The 23,565-nt window shown below is 39.8% G+C and overlaps 1 protein-coding gene across 11 annotated transcripts in view; it reads right to left on the bottom strand.

Moving 5' to 3' along the window:
* The window catches only part of rhbdl1 (rhomboid, veinlet-like 1 (Drosophila)), a 248,693-nt gene that overhangs the window by 127,174 nt on the left and 97,954 nt on the right, over positions 1-23,565 (bottom strand). The window contains exon 1 of one of the 11 annotated variants that reach the window (XM_063059159.1): positions 12,645-12,661. The exons of 9 other annotated variants lie outside the window; for them this stretch is intronic. The gene's annotated coding sequence lies outside the window, so the exon portion shown is untranslated. Of the gene's footprint in view, positions 1-8,448; positions 8,466-12,644; positions 12,662-23,565 lie in introns of those variants that run through there. One more of the 11 variants, XM_063059161.1, reaches the window with a different exon arrangement.

Here is a 23,565-nt window from a genome sequence, read left to right as displayed (position 1 = left end):
TAGTAGAAATAGTCAGCAGGTCAGACAGTATCTGTGGAAAGTGGCACACAGAGTTAACGTTTCAAATTGGAGACCCTTCATTAGAAATGAGAAAGAGTGTACTATAAAGATCTTTCAGAGTTGCAACAAATTTCATCATGTTAGTTGCCGATTTCCACCTGCTGCAACCTGTTCACCTCCAAGTCTTCATTCCCATTACTGGATCTCCTCAATTCCATCTCAATGGAAATGGTAGGCGCAAGTATTTTGTACAAATATTGTCATAGCACACAAAACCCCTCACCACTTTCATCTATTTTCATACCTCTGCTCTCATTCCATCTCCTCCTGGATTGATCAAGAATAGAGACCTTTTGAAGATATCCCTGATGGAAGTTAGTGCTTCCCCATGATGGAGATGGCCAAGTTTACAACCCTCTGCAGCCTTTTCTGATCCTGTGCATTGGCACCTCCATAATCAGATGGTGATACAACCAGTCAGAATGCTCTCCACAGTACATCTATAGAAATTTGCTAGTCTTTGTTGGCATACCAAATCTCGTTAGCCTGATGTAGGTATTGCAATTGCCCAGGTGATTCAAGGCCAAGTGAGAGTCAGTGAGACTGCATCCACTGTAGACCTATTGTGGAAGTAGGCAAATTGCAGTGGGTCCTGGTCCTTACTCAGGCATGAGTTAATTCTAGCCATGAGCTACCTCTCAAAGCACTTCATCTTATTCAAAGCATGTTGATGTTGAAAGGACTAGATAGGGTGGATGTGAAGAGGATGTTTCCTATGGTGAGGGTATCCAGAACTAGAGGGCACAGCCTCAAAATTGCGGGGCAACTTTTTAGAACAGAGATAAGGAGGATTTTTTTTTAACCAAGGAGTAGTGAATCTGTGGAATGTTCTGCCACAGACTGCAGTGGAGGTCAAATCCATGGGTATGTTTAAGGTGGAAGTTGATCGTTTCCTGATCAGTCAGGACATCAAAGGATATTGGGAGAAGGCAGGTTGTATGGGGTTGAGTGAGATCCGAGATCAACCATGATGGGCTGAATAGCCTAATTCTGCTCCTATGTCTTATGGTCTTATATGCAATACTTGTCCTTACACCTCTTCCCATCCTATCATCCAGGAACCCAAAGAATCATTCCAGGTGATGCAGTGACTCACTTGCATTTCTTCTCACTTAGAATACTGGATTTGATGTTTACAGTGTGGTCTCCCTTACACTGTCAAAACCAAAACCAGGTTGGATGTTTACTTTGCAAAGGGCCTATGTCCACCCCTGAACGTTCTTTTGCTTCCATTTTGATTTTCCATCCTGCTCCCACTCCGATCTATCTTGTTACAATGAGGTCCAGTGCAAGCCCGAGGAAAAGCATCTCATCTTCCACCGAAGCACATTGCAGCTTTCTGGACTTAATGTCGAATTCTCCAACTTTAGGAATCATGTTTCTTCTGTTGACACCAGAAGTGGCCATTTCTGATATCAATAATCTGTGATTCTGGCTCAGTTTTTCTCTCTCTATTAGTACAGGCTGACCTGCAGGCCTCAGGGCCCTGCTGTTCACAATTCATGTTACATAATCACCTCTAACTGCCCCATTAACCCATTTCACCTGGTCACACTCTATCATAGATATTTCCTTTGTCTTATCTATTCCCCGTCACATTATCTGCAACTTATAATTACCTTTTTTATCCCATTGTTCTGATGAAGGATTTCTGACCTGAAACATTAACTCTTCTCTTTCCATATTTGCTTCCCCTCTAGCATTTTCTGTTTTTAATTTAATTTTCCATAATCCATTTAGCAGATTAATTAAGTTAACAATAATGGTTTGCAAATTCCATGTACGTCAGGCTCTGACTGCTCATTGGTTACCTGCATTCATGTTGCTAACCACCCTAGATGAAAGTAGCTGCATTCACAGGCAGGACATGTCTGTGATTCTCAGTCCCAATGTACAAACATCTCTGGCTCCAGCTCCAAACTGGATTGATCTGTGATTCGGAGTCTCTGCCAGAGAACGCACTTGGCAATGAATCCATCTATAATCCATGTGGCTATTGTACTGACTGTTTGGAGGCCATGATTGTTTATTCCTTGGACAGGCTCAAGTTCAATGTGGGCCTTAAAGTTCTATGTGGCAAAGGTTGCAAACTCAAAATTTGTGCTTGCAACTAAAATAGTAATTTCTCTCTTACATTGGGTCAGACAGGCATTGCCATAACCCCCTTATGTTTCAGGGTTTTCCCACTCTCTGAATGCCATCTACACGAACTAGCACCCTCTGCTGGATGCTATACTTAACTTCAACTGCACAATCAGGAAGGATTGGGTTCAGTCTAATCTTGTAGTAAGATACCTTCGACTGAAAAAAATCAGATCGTTGTTCGAGGGGTGCATGAAAAGTACTACTTCGTTAACGTGCATATTCATTGCAATGCAGATTGGATATAATATTCAGTCAAGATTGCTGTAAACTGGTTCAGAATCAGAAACAGGTTTAATATTACTGGCATATGTTGTGAAATAGTTGTTTTTGCTGGAGCAGTACATTGCAATACATAAAGCAAAAACTACAAACTACAATAATAAGTATACATAGAAAAGAAAATTAAGTTAAATTCTACAACTGTTCTTGTTAATACAAGGGTTGAGATAATTGGAAGAGCACTATAGACATGTTGATTTAATCTTGTCAGGATGCCTCACTACTACACTACAGAACCACCAGAAATACATTTTTTTTGTGTTCACTGCTAAAGTTTATTTAAGAGATAGAGGACAGAACATTGACAATGCAGACCATTCCACCTACTCCCCACACTTTATAAATACAACTCTTCACATCCTTCTAGAAGAAGACAAAGAGGATGAAGGTTCCCTGAATGTAGACAGAGTCACAGAGTCATACAGTCATTCAGCAGCAGAAACAGGCTCTTTAATCCAGTGCATCCTTGATGGCCAGCAAGCACCTAATTATACTAATTCCATTCTCCAGTACTCTATCCCTAGTCTCTGTATTGAGACTCATCTAATTAAAATTAAATGTTGCGAGATAACTTGCCTCCACATTTCCAAAGGTTGCATATTCTAGATTTCAACTACCTCTGAAATCCCGCATATTCAAGTCTCCTCTATGTTTCCTGCCACTTACCTTAAACCAGTGACCTCTGGTTATAGGCAGAAACACACACAAAATGCTGGAGGAACTCAGCAGGCCAGGCAGCATCTGTGGAAAAGATGCTTGTCGGCAGCTTGCTAAGGAGAAAAGCTCCTCACTATCTGATCTATCGATGGCAGCCTTCTCCACTCCAGAAGAAAACAAATCCAGTCTATCCAATCTCTCCTCTTAACTAAAACGCACCATCACAGACAATGTGCTGGTGAATATCCCTTCAGTGCAATTGCGTCCTTCCTACAGCACAGCGACCAGATAAACACACAGTGTTCCAGCTATGGCCTAGGCAATGTTTCAAACAGTTGTACCATAAATTGCAACATTCTATGCCACGGCTAATGAAGCAAGTATCATTGTATATCTTCTTACCAGCTGTCTACCTGTGAGGCTGCTTTCAGAGCCGCCAAGAAGATCTCCTGATCCTCATTACTTGTATTCAATGTATAAAGTTGAAAAAGGAAAGAAAAGGCACATCGCATCTGGAGTTTCTCCGGTTAGCGGATGATTTCCCTCCACGCCTCTTTGACGTAGTGGGGAACCGAGTACGAGACAAGTTACAGCAGTGGTTTGCCATTGCCTTCTGCCAGGTGAGTTTCCAAAGAGATCACCAGCTCGTAACCCAGCACGGATGGAAAGCGTGCAGGGGAGCCGGCTGGATTTGAACTCAGGACCTTTCGTCCTGAAGTCCGGCACTGATGCCACTAAGGCTAAATAATACAAAGTGTCAAAAAACCTTTATCGTTTTAAGTTAAACATTATTAAATGAATCAGGCAACACCAATCATGAATGGTGTAGAGCTGATAAAAAATGCATGGAGGCTTTTAGTTCAGGAACATTCTAAGTCCAACAGCACTGCCTGACCACTGGCAGGTTCTACACTTTGACACTACATTAGTGGACCATTCTGAACTACTCTCGTCTGAACTACTAGCAGAAGTGTACTTCAGCACATACGTCCTTCTGTTTGTTTAGGGTAAGCCAGCAGGTTCCTGTCCTCGTACACGGAGGGAGCTCCTTTTACCCCAGAGCCTTACCAAGAAAAGGAGAGCAGGTGGGATCCTCCCAATGAACACAACAATCCATCAAAACTAATGCAAACAGTTGAAGTAATTAAAAGGGTAAGGCGAGATATCTGCTCACATTATGCGGTTTATTTTAATAATTTTAACTTTTCATTTAAATCATGTAGGTGAAACCATACTCAGGTGATCTGTCAAATGGGAGTTCAGATGTTTCAATGAATGGGCAGCCATCCTTCATTACACTTCCCTGCATCATCCACCTGTCTCTATCTGCAATTCCACCCTCCCTCCCTCCCCTTCCCCTATCTGGCTCCGTCTACTGTCACCCTTCACCCATCCTGGGTCCAGTCATCTACTGATCCCTGTTTCACCACACCTGTTCTCCTCTTTATACCATCTACTTTCCCTCCCATAGTCAGTTCTTATGAAGGACTTTGACCAGTAACCACACCCAACAGACTTTTTAAAATTGAGCTATACTCATCCAAATTACTGCTTATTTTGTCCCCAACTATTGTTTCTAGAGTTTTCTCTTTTTCTCTATCACCAAGGTTAAAATAGTCTGAAATTAGTCTTTACTCCACATTTCTATATCTTTTGATAACATTGTAGCCAGCTTCCCATCTTTCCCCTCACTGAATAACTTTAATTACTTAATAGATTATAATATTGACACTCAGAAATTGCTGGCACTTACTAATTTTATGAGTATAGGTTGGTTAATTTGCATTTGTGATCAATTGCTTTCAAGAGATTTGATGCATTAGATTCTAAGCAATTCCTTTAGCAACTCTGCCTAAAATGGTGTAAAGAGGTGTGTGTGTGTGTGTGTGTGTGTGTGTGTGTGTGTGTGTGTATATGGATGTGTGTTGGGGTGCCTGTCTATGTCTGTGTGCTTGTCTGTTTTTGATGGAAATGGGTTGGTGCCAGCCATTAAGGCTCGGCATCTCTTGCAAGGGGCACATAGTACTATTAGAAAAGTACCTGCTTCTCATTAATCATCAGTTGCAAAGAATAACCAGCAATATTTTCGGTGCAAATTGCCCTTCTGTCTTCTTTTACTGAGCTAATGTGAGAAACAGAAAAAAGAACGGGAGTGGGGGGATATATTGCAGTGGAAAGTACAAGTACATTTAAGATCCATAGCAGAAAAGCAAAGAGCTTATCAAAATTCCACATCAAGACCCAGATTCACCAGAGAAAGGAGAACAGCCTATGGTACTCATTTACACTGCAGCAGTTAGCAAATAACATGGTTGGGGAGGGGAAGAGCTGCAAAGGGATTAGTGGAGTATCAGCACTTTCTCTGTGTAACATGTCTTTTTACTGCAGTGTCTGCAAGAACAATTCATTACGCAGAATAATGCAGGTAACTGAATGAAGCATAAATGTATGCAGGTGAAAGACACAGACAGGCAATAAGTGAATCAAATAAGGCTTCCTGTCTCCTATCCTCCTAAAGACAATTACTAAAAAAACATTTTTTATCTTTTCACTTTTCAGAACTAGAGCATTACTGGCAAGGCCAGTATTGATTATCTAATTGTCTGTACGAAGCTGATGTTGAGCAGCAGTTTTTCTGGTGAAGGTTCTCCCAGTGTGATTAGGAGGGAAGTCCAGCGATTTAGACCCAGTGCCAATTATTCAGGATGGTGTGTGAATTTAAGGAGAAGATGCACGTGCTGGTTTTCTGATATGCTTGAAAACTTTGTCCTTTATGTCAAGGATTGCAGATTTTGGAGGAGTATGAGATAAGCATTTTGCAGAAGGTACATCATACAGCCTCTGTTGTATTACAGCAAGAAGTAGGAAGGCACATCAGATGCTGCTTTCACTTTTTGTGCCATGCCCATACAGAGGGCAGTGTGCATGCACATTGAACACTAAAGCAGATGTCAAACAGGTTGAGATCTGCTTCAGTCTTGAGTCTTGTTCATTCCGTCTGGTGAAGATACTTCCATAAACAATATGATAGAACCATAAGACTAGAAGCAAAAGGTATTAGTTCTAGGGTCAAGACCAGCAATGATGAAGGAATTGTAATATATTTCTGAGTCAGGTGGCATACTGAAGGGCCCCACTCCTTCTGGCTCCTGCAGGGATTTGTGAAGCATCCATCTTCTTCCAGGAAGGTTTTCCTTTCAATTTTAATTGTTACTGAATACCACCACTAATGTCATACGACACCTCCTGGAATCATCTTTCAATCTCCAAGTATCGTTCCCTATGGATTCACATCAGTATTTTCCCCAATTTCCACATTTATTAAAGATCTTTTCTTCACCTAATGTTCCATCTTCTCCACATCTTTCCCCAACTATTTCCATCTCCAACCACATCCCGTCCAATTAGTTCTCCTGGGCAATTACTCTAGTATCTTCATTTTTGCCCATTGTGGAAGATTAAGACCTCTGTGCAAGTTTAGTATTTTACCTTGCATGATGCCTTTGGATATTTAGGTGTCTCCCACAAAACTAGTGGTGTCCCCCTCCCAGCACAAGAGGTTTAAGTTGCATTTTAATGCATATTACAATTGATAACCCACTGTCTCTTTAATGCCCATGTTTTGAGAGTGCATAATTGAAATAAGTGCAGGATTAGATGATGCTGTATGTTTAGTAATAACCTCTAATGTCTGAAATATAGATCAAATCAAGCCTGAGATGAATGCTGTTTGAATCTAATTTCTGAAAGTATGCTGCATAAATGTTTCTCTGGTTTGGTAAATACTTGATATGTTTGAAAGTGACAAGTATGAAAAATGTAATATTTATAATACTGTAAAATAAAGTGTGTTTATCTAAGGCAGCAATTCAGGTACTGTACATTTCTAGGGAAATATAATTGAAATTTCTTACTTACCTAAATTGCTAAATCTGATTTAGGAGCGTTTAATGTCTCCAGGTGTTTAATACCTCTCAGTACATCCAATGGAATCTGATCAATATAAATGAATGAAGCAGCTAATTTCCAACATGCAAGTCTCTCCAGACTGACAAAGTTTAGCTAAAGTTTGGAGAATTTAATACTGAGTCCAGAAGGCTACAACATGCCCAGACAGAAGATGAGGTGTTCTTTCTCATTAAACCTCGTTGTGTTTGTGCAGGAGATCACGAACAGCAAGGTCAGAGGGGAAGTGGGATGAGAAGTTAATGAAGCAAGCAGCCAAAGCTCAGAGCAGTGGAGAACACCATGTGAACACTAAATACAGTACACAAGTTTGGAAGAAGTGCAAGCAAGTCACAGATTCATCTGTTTGGGTCCCTGAATGGTGGGAAAGAATGCAGTGCGAAGATAGATTTCACAGTTGCTTGTCCACTGTAGTTTATTGCAGTAGTGATGTACAGAAGAACTGAGTTTCAATATGTATAAATAGCATGAAAAGCATTTCATCATATTGACAGATCAATGGAGGATTATTGCTTTTCAAGTGCAAGTCCAATTCATTTCACATGGGGGAGATTAGTAGCTATACATCCCCTTCCACTGCACCACTTTAAGTCTAATGTATGAGGCTGTACAGCTACGTAGTGATATAGAGAATCCAAAGCCTTTGCTCCTCAATAGCGAGCAATTCACCATCAGTCTTCAATCATTTGTGTTTAATCATTTGCGTTTTTGGACATTAATAATGAAAGTTAATGCACTGAAAGTCATTGTCTTGATTTTTGTGCAGTTTGTCTTACGGTTCATTGCCTTAGAATATTATTGGTCATTGAGTTGTTGACTAGTTACAAATCTAAGATCAGCACTTAACGAACAATAACAATTTCACGTAAGATGTTATTAATAACGATACACTCATATGAGATATCAGCCATAGTTGTTTGCACCCCCATGCATTTAGGTACCATTGGCTCAGCTAAATACACAAAGCCGAGTACAACTAGCAACCAATATTCTGCTGTGAGTTTAGCACTAGTAACCAAAGATTAATTATTATCCCTTTTACTTTTAATATTAAGTTATGGCATGGCAAAACATATCAGAGATAACAATTGAAGCAGGATCCCATTACAACAACTAGAGTTTACATTTATATAGCATCAGTAATATGATATAATATTGGAAGGTGCTTCACAAAAGTGTTACTAAATTTGACAATGAATTATTGATGGTGATGTCAGAATATATGACCAAAAATCTGTATGCTGCAGTCAGATTTCAGAAGCCTGGAGCAGCCAGTTACATAGACTTTAAAAAGACCATCATAGGATATCAGCGAAAAAGTAACAGAATAAAATATCTTACAAGAAGCAGAGAGACACTGTAGTACTTTTCCTGGAATCACAAAGTAACTATAAGCCACTGTAGGCCTGCTTGCCTTCCCTCTTCCTTGACCTCAATACAAGATTTGCCAGAGGGCAGGTTAGACAGTCACTACCATCAAACATTCCTCTTTTTGCCCACAAATGCATCATTAGTTGGTTACAGCTGAAGTATTCAGACCACTAGTCAAAATTTACAGAGAGATTAATTTCAGTGCTTCTTGTAACGATGTTGATGAAAATGTAAATTTGATTCTGAGGTAAGGCCATTCACCTGTAAATATACTGTATGTCTATTTCTCTCAGCTGAGATACTACAATCTTTCTGGAGAAAATATTCAGTCACCAGAAGTTGCATCTTTCAAATTAGGGATATTTTAAACTTCCTTCCCTCTGCAGATCATGCTTACTTCATTTGCAATTTCTCCCTACCTCCTTACCAAAATGGCTTATTCTGGGTAATTTGGAGATCTAGAAATTATCCAGAAACAGACTGTTTATTACAAGCTTTCACTCTGATATTCTGCAAAGTATCAATGCATTACCTTGCCTCTCTAACCAAACTGATTGCTTTCTTTGTTTTTTGTGAAGTTGTTGCTTCTAATTTTAGTGAGTGAAAATGGTTTGTTTGGAATTGGTGCTAAAAGCTGACAACATAATCACTAGTGATGTAGCAGAATGTAGAAAAGGTTGAAGTGAAATTATAACAGATGTAGGAATCTTGATCTTTGTTAGGAACAAGAAACTCAATTAAAGCAAAGCCAGGAAACAAATAATTGATACTCCTAGACTCTTCAAGTATATCCATGTTCATAGATCTACCATAGCCAGAGCTAACAATTTCACAGTCCTTAAGAATATAACAAACAGAAACAGGAAGCTATTTGGGCCTTGAGCTTACTCTGCCATCCAATAGAATCATAACCGATCTTTCATCTCAGAACCCATATCCCTTGATTCTTTAACCTTTTAAAAATCTATCTCAGGCTTGAAAATACCCAGTGACAGAGACTCTCCAACCTTCTTTGATAGAGAATTCCAAAGATTCATGATCCTCTGGCTGAAGAAATTTCTCCTCACTTGTGACCTGAATGGATTTCCCCATGACCCTTGGTCCTTGACATCTTAGCCAGAGGAAATAATGTCGCTGAACCTACTCTGTCAAACTCCTCAAGAACTTAGAATGATATAATGAGATCATCTCCCACTCTTCTAAACTCAAGGGAGCCCTAGCCTCATCTGCATAGTCTCTCATCATATGACTAACATGCCCTTGTACAAATCAATCAAGTGAACCAACATTACATACACAATATTATAAGTATACTTTTTCTGTAGATATGGAAACTTCAACTGTACACAATATTCCAGAGCAACACTTGCAAAATTCTAGATATATGTATTCCTTATATTCCAGATATGATCTCCTATATAACTGGAACAAAACAATTGTGCTCATGTTCAAATCTTCTTGCAATAAAGACCAGCATAATACTTGTCTTCCTAAATGCTACATGTTTATTTGAAGTGACTCATGTACAAGGACACTCAAGTCTCTCTGATATTCAGTGGTAACTTTTCCATCTTTTGTTTTGCACTCTTATTAACTTTAATGTATTACATTTCAAGTTAATGGAAGAGTCAGGGTTTCTGCAACCATTAGATTATGACAAACAGCAGTTTCCCAGATCACCAGCTGAAACTAATGTGTACCTTCACATTTCCACTCCCCATGGCAAATTGGATTCTTAAATCAATCTGGGCATCCTGAAATTATTCATTTTGTACATTTTGCCTCTCCAAATAACATGATTGTTGCAGTCACAGTGGAGGACAAAGCCTCTCTTGATAACTTCTCTGCACCACTGTAGTTGGGCTAGAGTAGTTGGAATTGTTGGAAGATGTTTATAGCTTGTCCTTGGTACTGAACGATGATGAATCAGGAACTGAGGGATGTGCTGAGCACAACAGCTGAGTGACCAACTGGAAAATCTAGACTGCACTGCATAGTGATGGGCAGAAGAAATCCCTTTGAAGTAAATTGGAATTTTTTAAAAAACACAGAAAAGGTACAATAAGTAAGTCAGACCTGAATTAGGTTGACATTTTAGATCCTGAAATTGTAAGCTATATCTTTATCTCAGACGATAGCTATGTACTTTCTTTAACTTTCATTTTTTCCAAATTGCAGAGTAATTTTGTATTAACGTGCAAACCAGAGTTTGGGTAAAGGTCAAAATCAAAACCATTGCAACACCCATATAAACAGCTACAGAAGTGAACACATCATCCAGTGTTTTTTTTTTAATCATTGTTTTCCCAGACCAGTTCTTTTAGAGTGTTATTGTGAAGTACCCAAAAGAAGATCAAGATAAACTTGTTTGCCCAACATGTGAATAAAATTCAGGCTTGCCAATCTGACATACCCATTTTACATAATTTCACAAAGTTATGTCTCTCAGTTTGGAAGGGCACTTGTAATGAGCTAATGGACTACAGGCCTACTGAATGAAGATATATATGAATGTTGGAGATTTGAAACTAAATGCATTAGAGGGCAAATTTACTGGAAATTATTTCAATGAAGAGGTGTGAGTAATGAGGAGACGTGGTGCCTTGATTGAATTAAAAAAAATTATAGTGGGAACAGTAGTATGATACTTAATTGGAGAGCGAAGTGGCTACAAATGATGACAGATGGAGAACGTAAATCAAATTAATTAAGCAACTGAAACTATCTAGTTAATGGTAACCATGAAACCGTTGCATTACATTTGTGTCCTTCAGAGAAAGAAACCTGCTGCGCTTACCCACTTTGACCTTTTGCTAACTCAGCAATGTCATTAACTCTGAAGTGGCCCAGCCAGCCATATGGTGTCAAAACTGCTAAGTTACAGTAGAAGAAAATAGACTGGTCATGTTGTTCTGACTTAACTACCAAGAACTGTCTCCAGGTTTGGATACCAGCTAAGTTGACCGTACCAAATTCTCCTTGTGAACTGCTGTCTAGATTGAGAAAACTGACCTACAGACTAGCCACCCTCCAGAAGAGTTTGCTCAACTGGCATATCACTGATCCGCCCAAAACATCCACTCCCTCTGCTGCTGGTACCCCTTGGCTGCAATGCAATACTAAATGCACAAATGCATTGCAAGTACAGTGGATTCCGATTAATTGGGCCATCGGTTAATCAGGTCAGCTAAAATTTGGGACAACTCTTAAAGAACAAAAAAAAAATTGACAAAATACCCAGAATTCTCTTTGTTTATTTGGGATACTATGCTACTTAATTAGGACAGGAGACTGTTAGCAAACAGCTTCTAACTATCGTCAGTCGCATGCACATGCAAGGCCATTAGGCACTACACCATGCTTGTGACTAACAGTTTTAAATAGCGTCAGTCGCTTTATGAAAAATCAGGGTTTTTTGAAAAAACAGAGATTTTTGTCATTGATAGTTGGTGAGATGTAAGTGGTAAGACAATTCAGGACTGTTTTGCACACTGCGATTTCAAGCATTCAGGCTTGGAGATGCAGGAAAGAGCCGTGAGTGAAAATGAAACCATTTTACTACTACTTCAACAAGTCAGGAATTACGATGAATTTGAAGGTATCAATAATTATCTTGAATGTTGCAATGAAAATGAATATTTGAAAGATGCAATTGTTGAAAGCATTGTATTAAGGCAGTCCATTATCTGCACTAGGTGGCTGTGCTGATTTTGTTAATTTACGGTCAATCAAAAAAACAGAGGAGTGTACACTGAATGAATTCCCTGAAGATAACTATTAGGAACCAATGTACAGTGTTATAGTACTATTGTAATATTGGTAGTGTTCTCGTTTGTTCTGCATTTCATTTAAGTACTTAATTTGTTACTCAATTAAACATTAGTTTGTCTTTTTTATAACTCTTAACTATTTCCATGAAACTTTGGCTAATTGGGGCAGCCAAATAATTGGCCCAAAATGTACTGGTCCCAATGTGTCCCAGTTAACCAGAGTCTACTGTACTTGCCTCTGGCTGAAGCTCCCAGTGCTGATTAAAGAGGCAAAGAAAGATAGTGGAAGCCTGGGAAGAAGCAAGGCATAGCGCTGACAAGGAATATTTATCCCTGCTACATTACTAGACTTTTATCTTAAAACTCCCTTTTGAATAGCAAGTGAAGGACATTCACCAGAAAGATTGCAGTGGCTCTCTATCACTTTCCCAATGACAAGGGGGGATGTGCAATAAATGCTGGTGTTTCCAGTGAAGCCTATGTCCTGTAAATGAATAAAAAATATATTAAAAGTGATATAAAACGTTTTAATAATTCTCACAGGATTCTCCTAATATCCCAATGTACGTACCTAACAGAAGGACAAGAGAAACTGTGCGGATGACATCTTTTAGTCGATTACTTCACTTCCCTGATCTCTTGACGATATTGTGGAAATTCAGATTTGTTTTACTTTCATTCATATACAGTCTATCCTCCTGAGTCAAAGACCACTCCCCAACTCCCCTCCAATAAAGTAATTCACATTAAATTCTTAATGATTAAACGCACATAAAACAAATAGATTTTTTTTGATAAGTAATGCAAGGATCTTTGTTTTTAGTATGTTGTATACATGTTGTTAGAAGATATATTGCACTGCTTTCCTGTGGAAGGAGACAATAGCTAACTCTGGGAAAAAAACATAGACATTTACAAGCAAGGTTTACACCGTAAATTGAGTAATGTGCTATTCTTATCCATATATAAACAAATACTGTAAGCTAATGTGTTTCAAACTGTTCTATTTTTCATTTATTCTTGTAACATTGCAAATTATATTGAAGAAATAGATATAGCAGCAAAAAAGATCTGAATTTAAATGATCAATTTACAATCCTAGACACCAAATGGTGAATAAATAAATTACTGTTTTCTCAACCCTGTGAATTACTGACATCTTTCCACCTTTTTTGGAAATGGGACTTGTGCCACACATTAATCAAAAGTGTGAGTTTAGTATAACAGTGCATAGTGTGGATTTCCAGCCAAACTCAAATCTCACTGATATTGGTGATGAATTCTGGTGTTAATGGCTTTGGAGGGTATTATGTTAGAGTGAGAGATGAGTTTATTGTGATTACTGCTGAGTAAAAACTATGTATTCCATCAAATGCCCAATGTTTATTTCGTAGGTATCATCCATAATGAAAGAATTCAGCTTTCTCAAGGATACCCATTTCTCCAGAAGCACTTTATTATTATTATTTTTAAACAGAATCACAGAAGAGAATTATAACTCCCAGCCACTTAAACACTGTGGTTTCTAGAGCAGGTTAGAGGCTGAGTATCCTCCAGGAGAATCTCACCTCCCAAAACCCAAAAACCTTTTCACCACCTATAAGGCACAGATCAGAAACATGCTTGAAAACTCATCATTTAGCTGGATGAGTGCATCAAAAGCTCTCAGAAAGCTCAACACCATCCATGGCAAAGCAATCCACTTGTTTTACACTGTCAATCACCCTAAATATTGATTTCTTCTGCCCACAGCTATCAATAGCTATAGCATACTGCATATCACCACTACAGTTACTCATTCTCATCAACAGCATCTCCTGAGCCTCTACCACTAGGAAGGACAGGAGTAGCAGTCACATGGTAACATCACCGCCTTTAGTCTCCTTTCCAACTCTCACAGCATCCTAATGTGGAAATACTTTGCCAATCTTTTATCATCGCTGGATCTAAATCCTGGAACTTTCAGCCACGCAGTGCTGTGCAGCTGCAAGGGACTGCAGTTCAAGAAGATGGCTCCTCACCATCTTCTCAGGGGCAAATAGGTAGAGCAATAAATTCTGCTAATGCTGCCTATACCCAGATCCCTAGCAGCACAGGAAGACATTTTCATCACTGTGTCCGATCCCTGGAAGAGTTACAAAAATTTGTGCTGGTGTATTTTTCTTTCTGCATAATCTTGTATATTGTTTCCACTTCTCATATATGGAAAGAGTGGCACTTCTGTAAATAAAGGAGGTTGCCCCCCAAAAGAGATGAGATGTAAGGTGATGTGATGTTAAAATGAAATGTTACCTCTTGTGGGTCTCAACTATCTGCCATTTTCTTTAAATCATCGATAGCATGTTGGGAACGCAGCAAAATTCCTGCAAAGAATTCACCTGGTGCAGCCATCTCTAATCAAAATGATACTCAACTTCAAATGACCAGATCTGGGTTCCTATTAAAGAGAGATTGAACTTCCATGGGAAATCTTCAGTATACCCATTGAAATATTACAAAAAAAAACAACTTGATGAGCTTCTATGGAAGCTAACCTCTTTGACCTCAAGCACTCAACCTGGTATGTATAACACAAAGCAGAATGCTGAAAGAGCTGAGCAAGTCAAGCAACGTTTGTAGTGGCAAAAGGTGTAAAGCAATATTTCAGGTTGAGACCCTGCTTCAAGGTGCGTATGTGAGCTTCCCTCAGACTCTCCTCCTCAGCATCCTTCCCCTCAGCTGCCAATGCATAATCTTAATACTGACAGCACTGCTCTTTCATCAATTCCTGACAGCTGAAGCTGTTGTTAACTCTTGCTGTGAGGATGAATCGTTGCAGAAAATTCTGCCTGTCAATGACTTCGAGATAATTGGTGCAATTTACCAGATCCATCCCAAGTCTCTGCTGTGCAGACTTGTCAATAAAAAAAAGCTTCTTTTGTAAAGATAGGACTCATTTGTATCCTCCCAGTCTCTGGAGTACTTGGGGCAATTGGGTTGCTGTAAGACCTCGGACCTATGATGCATTTCGCCCTCTGTTGCATGGGACCCTTGGTCCCTCAATGACATTCATTCTGCAACAAAAGAATGGCACACGGCCAACTCACCATTTTTAATTTATAGTTTCTGCATTTTCCTTCTTTAAATTTGGATTTTACTGATAGAGATTTGAACATAGTTATCAGGTTAGTTGTGTTACTAAACACAGCTTGATTTTTCAGCGCCAGCTGAGGAGGCTCCAAATAATGTGCATAACAGTATAACAGAAGTTGTAATAGACAATCCATTTTTCACACATTCCACTATAAATGGATAATAAACCAGCAGTCAGTTTGAAAAAGGGTAAGTTGAATATGGAAGAACATCTTACAACATGGTAAGACAGGTAACAGAAATTCTGAATATAGGTTCAGAACAGTTAATAGTTAACAGTTAATATTTTCTGATATGAAGTTGCTAACACACGGTATGAGTCAATTTCCTCAGGCTGTTACCAAGCACTCTCTGCTATCATTAAGCTATTCTCTTTTCTTATGACATTTGTTTAAATAGAAAGGCTAATGAATAAAGAAACATATTCTGACCTTCAGACTGTGATTCTGATCTGAACAATTTTCTAGGAATCAATCAAGTGGTTTACAACATCCTTGGGCAACCACCACTTCCTGCCCATTAATATGTCACCATTCTTAGTGTAAAATCAATCATTAGTATGTCAATGAGATCTGGGAATTAGAAAAGCTCAAACCTGATATCTAGACCAGCTGATGAGTTGCCAAATCATCTTACTATCCACCTACCAAAACCAGGCTGGAGTTAAAATCAAGGTATTAAATTTAACATGCTCTATTAGATCTGTGCTTGCTATTCCTGATTAATCCATGTGCTTGTATGGCCTACTAATTTTATCATGATTTAGGAACTCTAAATTTATACATAGTTGGTATTAGACCAGTCTATAGTTAACCTGTTTATCTTTCTCCTCAAACATTTTTTAAAGATATTAGCTACTTTACAGTCCAAAAGCACAACTGCTTACTTAAGGATTGAAATATGGTGGTGGGTCCCTCCCATTTCTTAAAAATAAATATGAGATGAGGAAATATTCTGCACGGCAGAAATAGCAGCATCTATGAAAAGCAACACATAAACTGCAGGCCAGTAATCTTTAACCAGAACTGGAAAAGACGTCACGGGTGTTAGGAAAGTAGAGAGATAGGGAAGGATAGGAGGTGTAAAGGAGAACTTGTTATCTACAATAGACTGTAATTCAGAAATGATGAGACAAATATCAGAGGCATTAGAGGCAGTTTGGAAATAAATGGGAGCAGAAGTAATACTATATAATTGTTGAACTCAATCTTGATTCCTGGACACCATTAAGTGCCTGATTTAAGGATGAGATACTGAGAGTAGGAGGCAGTGGGCAGAATTCCAAGTAGGAGCTAATTGATATCATTCAATGCTCAATGCATACTAGAGGAACCTGGACACTTAACGATCATGAGTTCAATTCTTTGTTCAGGAGCAATATTGTTTACAATTATTTCATATCATTGTAAATATACTCCTCAAAGCTTCTCAGATCCATTTTCATTTGTAGATAAATAAAAGGGTTAAAAAATCCATAAAGCTTCCCATCTTAACAATAACCTTAACAAGAAACCATCAGAGCCCTGAAATAAATTATTTAGACAGATTCCTTCAGTCCCTTTCTCCATTTTTTGGCAGCTTGCCTAGCCTCCTGGTAAAGATTACAGAGAACATCCCTGAAGGGTGAACATCTCCACCATACATTTACCCTCCTTGGCAAGTCTGTTCTCTACATTCCTTCAGGGAGTCATCTCAACCTCTCAATTTATCTGTTGCTTTATTATTTAGTTCCAAAATATTTTGGCTGAAGTAATTGTGTTGCATATGAAACATGTATTATTACAGTGGCATGCGAGGCGTCAAGTCAAGTCAAGTCAACTTAAATTTATTTATAAAGCACATTTAAAAACAACCCATGTTGACCAAAGTGCTGTACAATCTGTAACAGGTAGCTAAAATCACAAATACAAGAAATACAGACATAAACAACGCGGCACACAGCTTATAGGCACAGAATAAACAACACATGAGCCTAAGCACAAGCCAAAAAATCAGCCACATCAGGAAGATTCAAACGCTAGTGAATAAGGGTAAGTTTTGAGCCTGGACTTAAAAAAGTCAATGGAGGGGGCAGATCTGATAGGGAGGGGAATGCTGTTCCACAGTCTAGGGTCTACAACAGCAAAGGTGCGGTCACCCCGAACTTAAATTTAGATCATGGGACAGCCAGGAGCCCCAAGTCAGCCGACCTGAGGGACCTGGAAGTAGAATAAGGGGTTAGAAGGTCTGTGATATAGGAGGGGGCTAGCCTATTTACGGCTTTAAAAACAAACAGGAGAACCTTAAAATCAATTCTAAACCGTACTGGTAACCAGTGGGGAGAGGCCAGGATAGAAGTAATATAGTCCCTTTTCCATGCACCTGTCAAGAGCATGGCTGCGGCATTCTGGACCAGTTGCAGGCGGGAAAGGGACGACTGACTAATCCCAGTATACAGAGAGATGGAGTAGTCCAAGCCGGAGGATATAAGGGCGTGGATGACTTTCTCGACTTCTTTGAAAGAGAGAAACGACTTGATTTTGGCAATAGTACAAAGCTGGAAAAAAGCTAGCTTTTACTACGGCATTAACTTGCTTGTCAGACTTAAGGGCAGAGTAAAATATCACACCAAGGTTTTTGACATGGAGTTTGACAAGGGTGGACAGGTTACCAAGACTGTTGGTAATCACTTTGATGGAGTCAGGTATCCATGCAAATTTCACTCAGGAACAATATGTGGTGAATTTTGTGTGCACTTAAGACTATTTAAGTACACAGGGTACTTAAGGGGGTGGCTCTAGAAAGTGTGGATGCATTGGTAATCATTTTCCAATATTTTATAGATTCAGGATCAGTTCCTGCCGATTGGAGGGTAGCTAATGTTACCCCACTTTTTAAGAAAGGAGGGAGAGAGAAAGCAGGGAAATAGACCAGTTAGCCTGACATCAGTGGTGGGGAAGATGCTGGAGTCAGTTATAAAAGATGAAATAGTGGCACATTTGGATAGCAGTGACAGGATAAGTCCGAGTCAGCGTGGATTTACGAAGGGGAAATTATGCTTGACTAATCTTCTGGAATTTTTTGAGGATGTAACTATGAAAACAGACAAGGGAGAGCCAGTGGATGTAGTGTACCTGGACTTTCAGAAAGCCTTTGATAAGATTCCACTTAGGAGATTAGTGGGCAAAATTAGAGCACATGGTATTGGGGGGTAGGGTACTGACATGGATAGAAAATTGGTTGGCAGACAGGAAACAAAGAGTAGGGATTAACGGGACCTTTTCAGAATGGCAGGCAGTGACTAGTGGGGTACCGCAAAGCTCAGTGCTGGGACCACAGCTATTTACAATATACATTAATGATTCAGATGAAGGGATTAAAAGTAACATTAGCAAATTTGCAGATGACACAAAGCTGGGTGGCAGTGTGAAATGTGAGGAGGACGTTATGATAATGCAGGGTGACTTGGACAGGCAGTTGAGCGGGCAGATGCAGTTTAATGTGGATAAATATGAGGATATCCACTTTGGTGGTAAGAACAGGAAGGCAGATTACTATTTGAACGGTGTCAAGTTAGGAAAAGGGAAAGTACAACGAGACCTAGGTGCCCTTGTTCATCAATGACTGAAATTAAGCATGCAGGTACAGCAGGCAGTGAAGAAAGCTAATGGCATGTTGGCCTTCGTAACAAGGGGAGTTGAGTATAGGAGCAAAGAGGTCCTTCTGCAGTTGTACAGAGCCCTGGTAAGACCACACCTGGTGTATTGTATACAGTTTTGGTCTCCAAATTTGAGGAAGGGCATTCTTGCTATGGAGGGAGTGCAACATAGGTTCACTGGGTTAATTCCAGGGATGGCAAGAATGTCATATATTGAAAGATTGGAGCGACTGGGCTTGTATACACTGGAATTTAAAAGGATGAGAGGGGATCTGATTGAAACATATAAGATTATTAAGGGATTGGACACGCTAGAGGCAGGAAACATGTTCCTGATGTTGGGGGAGTCCAGAACCAGAGGCCACAGTTTAAGAATAAGGGGTAGACCATTTAGAACGGAGTTGAGGAAAAACTTTTTCACACAGAGTTGTGGATCTGTGGAATGCTCTGCCTCAGAGGGCAGTGGAGGCCAATTCTCTGGATGCTTTCAAGAAAGAGTTAGATAGAGCTCTTAAAGATAGCGGAGTCAAGGGATATGGGGAGAAGGCAGGAACGGGGTACTGATTGTGGATGATCAGCCATGATCACAGTGAATGGCCGTGCTGGCTCAAAGGGCCGAATGGCCTACTCCTGCACCTATTGTCTATTTGTCTATAACATATAGGAGCAGAATTAGGCCATTCAGTCAATTGAGTCTGCTCCATCATTCTATCATTCCCTCTCAACCCCATTTTTCTGCCTTCTGCCTTTGACAGCTTAACTAATCAAGAAGCTATCAACTTCCACTTTAAGTAAAGAGAATGACTGGGCTTTCCTAGCTGTCTGAGGCAATGAATTCCACAGATTCACCACCACCTAGCTGAAAAAATTCCTCCTTATTTCTGTTATAAAGGGATTTTATTCTGAGCCTGTCCTTTCTGGTCCTAGACTCTATTAATGCTAGAAATATCCTTTCCATGCCCACTCTATCAAGGCCTTTCAATATTCAATACATTTCAATGAAATCCCTCTTCGTTCTTCCAAACTCTCCACAGCGATTACAGGCCCAAAGCCATCAAATGTTCCATATATGTTAACCCTTTCATCCCTGCAATCATTCTCATAAATCTCCTCTTGATTCCTTCCAATGGCAATACATACATCCATTCATGGGTATAGGATCAAAACTGCTCATAATATGCCAAATGTGGTTTGACTAAGGCTTTATAAAGCCTCAGCATTACATCCTTGCTGTTACATCCCAGTCCCCTTGAAATGAATGCAAATATTGCATTTGCCTTTCTTACTAGTGACTCAATCTGCATGTTAACATAGAACATAGAACAGTACAGCATCGTACAGGCCCATTGGCCTGTAATGCTGTGCCAACCTTTTAACCAACTCTAAGATCAATCTAACTCTTGTTTCCTACACAACCCTCCATTTTTCTATCATACATGTGCTTGTCTAAGAGTTTCTTAAATGCTCCTAATGTATCTGCCTCTACACTACCCCTGGCAGGGCATTCCATGCACTCACTACTCTCTGTGTAAAGAACCTATCTCTGACATCTCCCCATACTTCCCTCCTATCACCTTAAAATTATGCTCCCTGCTTTTTGCCATTTCACCCCGGTCTATACACCCAATGTATGTCCATTATCATCTTCTACAGCTTTATCAAGTCACCTCTCATCCTCCTTCACTCCATAGAGAAAAGCCCTAGCTCACTCAGCCTATCCTCAAAATACTCTTTAGTTCAGGCAGCATTCTGGCAATTCTTCTCTGTCCTCTCTCTAAGGCTGTTACACACTTTTTATAATGAGGCAACCAGAATTAAGCCCAATATTCCAAGTGTGGTCTAGCCAAGGTTTAATAGAACTGAAATGTTACCACACAGCTCATGAACTCAATCCCCCGACTAATGAAGGCCAACTTACCACATGCCCTCTTAACTGCCCTATCAATGTGAGGTGCAACTTTGAAGGATCTATGGACATGAACCCCAAGATCCCTCTGTTTCTCCACATTGCCAAGAATCAAACAATTAACTCCGTACTGACTTTAAATTTGATCTTTCAAAGTAAATCACTTCAGACTTCTCCAGGATGAACCCCATCTGCCACTTCTTAGCCCATCTCTGCACTTGGTTAATATCTTGTTGTACCTTATGACTACACTTTCCACAACCTTCATGTCATCTGTAAACTCACTAGTCCACCCTTCCACTTCTTCATCCAATTCACTTATAAAATTCACAAAGAGCAGGGGTCACAGAACAAATCCCTGCAGAACACCACTGGTCACAGACTTCCAGGCAAAATATGCTCCCTCCACAACCACCTTCTGCCTTCTAGGGGAAGGCCAATTCTGAATCCAGACAGCTAAGCTTCCCTGGATCCTATACCTCCTGACTTTCTGAACGAGTCTACCACAGGGAACCTTACCAAATGTTTTACTAAGATCCATATACACCACATCCATTCCTCTATGTTCATCAATGTGCTTTGTCACATCCTCAGGCTTGAGGTATGATTTGCCCCTCACGAAGCCATGCTGTCTATGCCTAATAAGACTATGCTTCTTCAAATACTTGTAAATCTTGTCTCTAAGAATCTTCTCCAATAATCTACACCACTGAATTCTGAATTTGTTGCCCATTCAAAAAATAGTCTCTGCCTTTATTCCTTCCACCAAAATGCCTGTCTCCTACTACTTTTGCCTCATTTGCAAATTTGGCCACAAAGCCCTTAATTCCATCATCCAGATCTTTAACACACTGTATAATGTGAAATGTAGCAGACCCAACACTGACTCCTGTCGAACACGGTTGATCACTGGCAGCCCAACAGAAAAGACCCCCTTTATTCCCACTCTTTGCCTACTACCCAGCAGCCAATCTTTAATCAGGACACATGTGCCAACATTCACATATATGACATGATTCTCTTGCCTTTAGGATAGTTATACACAGTAACCACATGTTGGGAGTCACATGCAAACTGCAAATTTTCCTAGATTCTGTCAAGGCTGAAGAGTTCTTAAGTAATCTAAAAAGAAAAATTGCAGTACAATCAAATGAGTAGACACTTTCTTCAGTAATGGTGCCAGGTGGACAGCCAGACAATGGAAATGACTCTCTTCTCAAAGTTAGTAAAGGCTTCACGTAAAAAAAAGGAGAGAAATCTGGCCCTTCTAGTTCCATAAGAATCTCCCCAACAATTGTTTAGGTAATTTCCATTCCTTTGACGTAATTCTTGGGTGAGCATTTTTCCTTTCATCTCAGCTTCCTCCTGTGATCTTCAACATATAGAAGCCAATCTTCAGTCAATTTAGTTCATTGAGACCTCAAGATACAAGCAGGGTCGAATGCACTGAATAACATCCGGTCTGTAGTACTTAGGATATACTGTCCTGAACTTGCTGAATATCTAGTCAAACTACTCTGATAAAATTATAACACCGGAATCTATGTGGATAATTTTTGTTCACAAAAAGCAGGACAAATTCAATCTAGCTACTCTGGGTAGCCTCCAACCTGATGGCATGAACATCGATTTCTCGAACTTCCAGTAATTGCCTCCACCCCCTCACCATTCTCATTCCCACTTCCCTCCCTCACCTTGCCTCCTTACCTGCCCATCACCTCCCTCTGGTGCTCCTCCTCCTCCCCTTTCATCCACAGTCTTCTACCCTCTCCTATCAGATTCCCCCTTCTCCCAGCCTTTTACTTCATCCCTCCCCCTCTCCCAGTTTCACCGATCACTTACTACCTTGTACTTCTTCCCTCCCTCCCCCCACATTTTTGCTCTAACTTCTCATCTTCTTTTCCAGTATTGACAAAGGGTCTTAGCCCGAAACGTCGGCTGTTTACTCTTTTCCATAGACGCTGCCTTAGCTGCTGAGTTCTTCCAGCAATTTGTGTATGTTGCTTGGATTTCCAGCACCCACAGATTTTCTCATCTTTAGCTATACCATCGGTGAAGTGAAAGAAGGTGTTATCAACAATTCTCCCAAATGGTACTTTCCCTCCATTCACCTGTTCACTAAAGTCAAGTCAGTGTTGCAGTAGGACAAACTTCAGTGCAGTTTTGGCCTAAAGGGATCAAAATGCTAGATACTAGGGTTGAGAGTGACTGCTTTTATCACAAGGCAAAATTTAAATGAGTGCAGGATCAAAGACCCTTGTAAAACTAAAACTACTGGGCACTAGGTGGAAAGCAATCCACTGGTTGGAATCATAGCTTGCACACAGGAAGATGGTTCTGTGTGTTAGAAATCAATAATCCTTCATCAGGACATCACTAAAGGAGTTCCTCAGGGCTCAACAATGTTTTGCTGTTCATCAACAACTTACTTTCTATCATAAGATCGGAATTAGGGGTTACTCAGCAAAGATTACACCGTGTTCAGTTCCATTTGCAAAGTAAAAACAATCCATACCCAAATGCAGCAAGCCTTAGACATCATTCACATATATGTTGGTAAGTCAATGGTAAGTAACCTTTATTGCACACAAGACCAGACAAGGACCACCTCCATAAGAGAGTCTAACCAACTATTCTTGATC

Source organism: Mobula hypostoma, chromosome 9, assembly GCF_963921235.1.
Source record: "Mobula hypostoma chromosome 9, sMobHyp1.1, whole genome shotgun sequence".
Classification (NCBI taxonomy): Eukaryota; Metazoa; Chordata; class Chondrichthyes; order Myliobatiformes; family Myliobatidae; genus Mobula; species Mobula hypostoma.
This window is presented reverse-complemented; position numbering and strand designations above follow the sequence as displayed.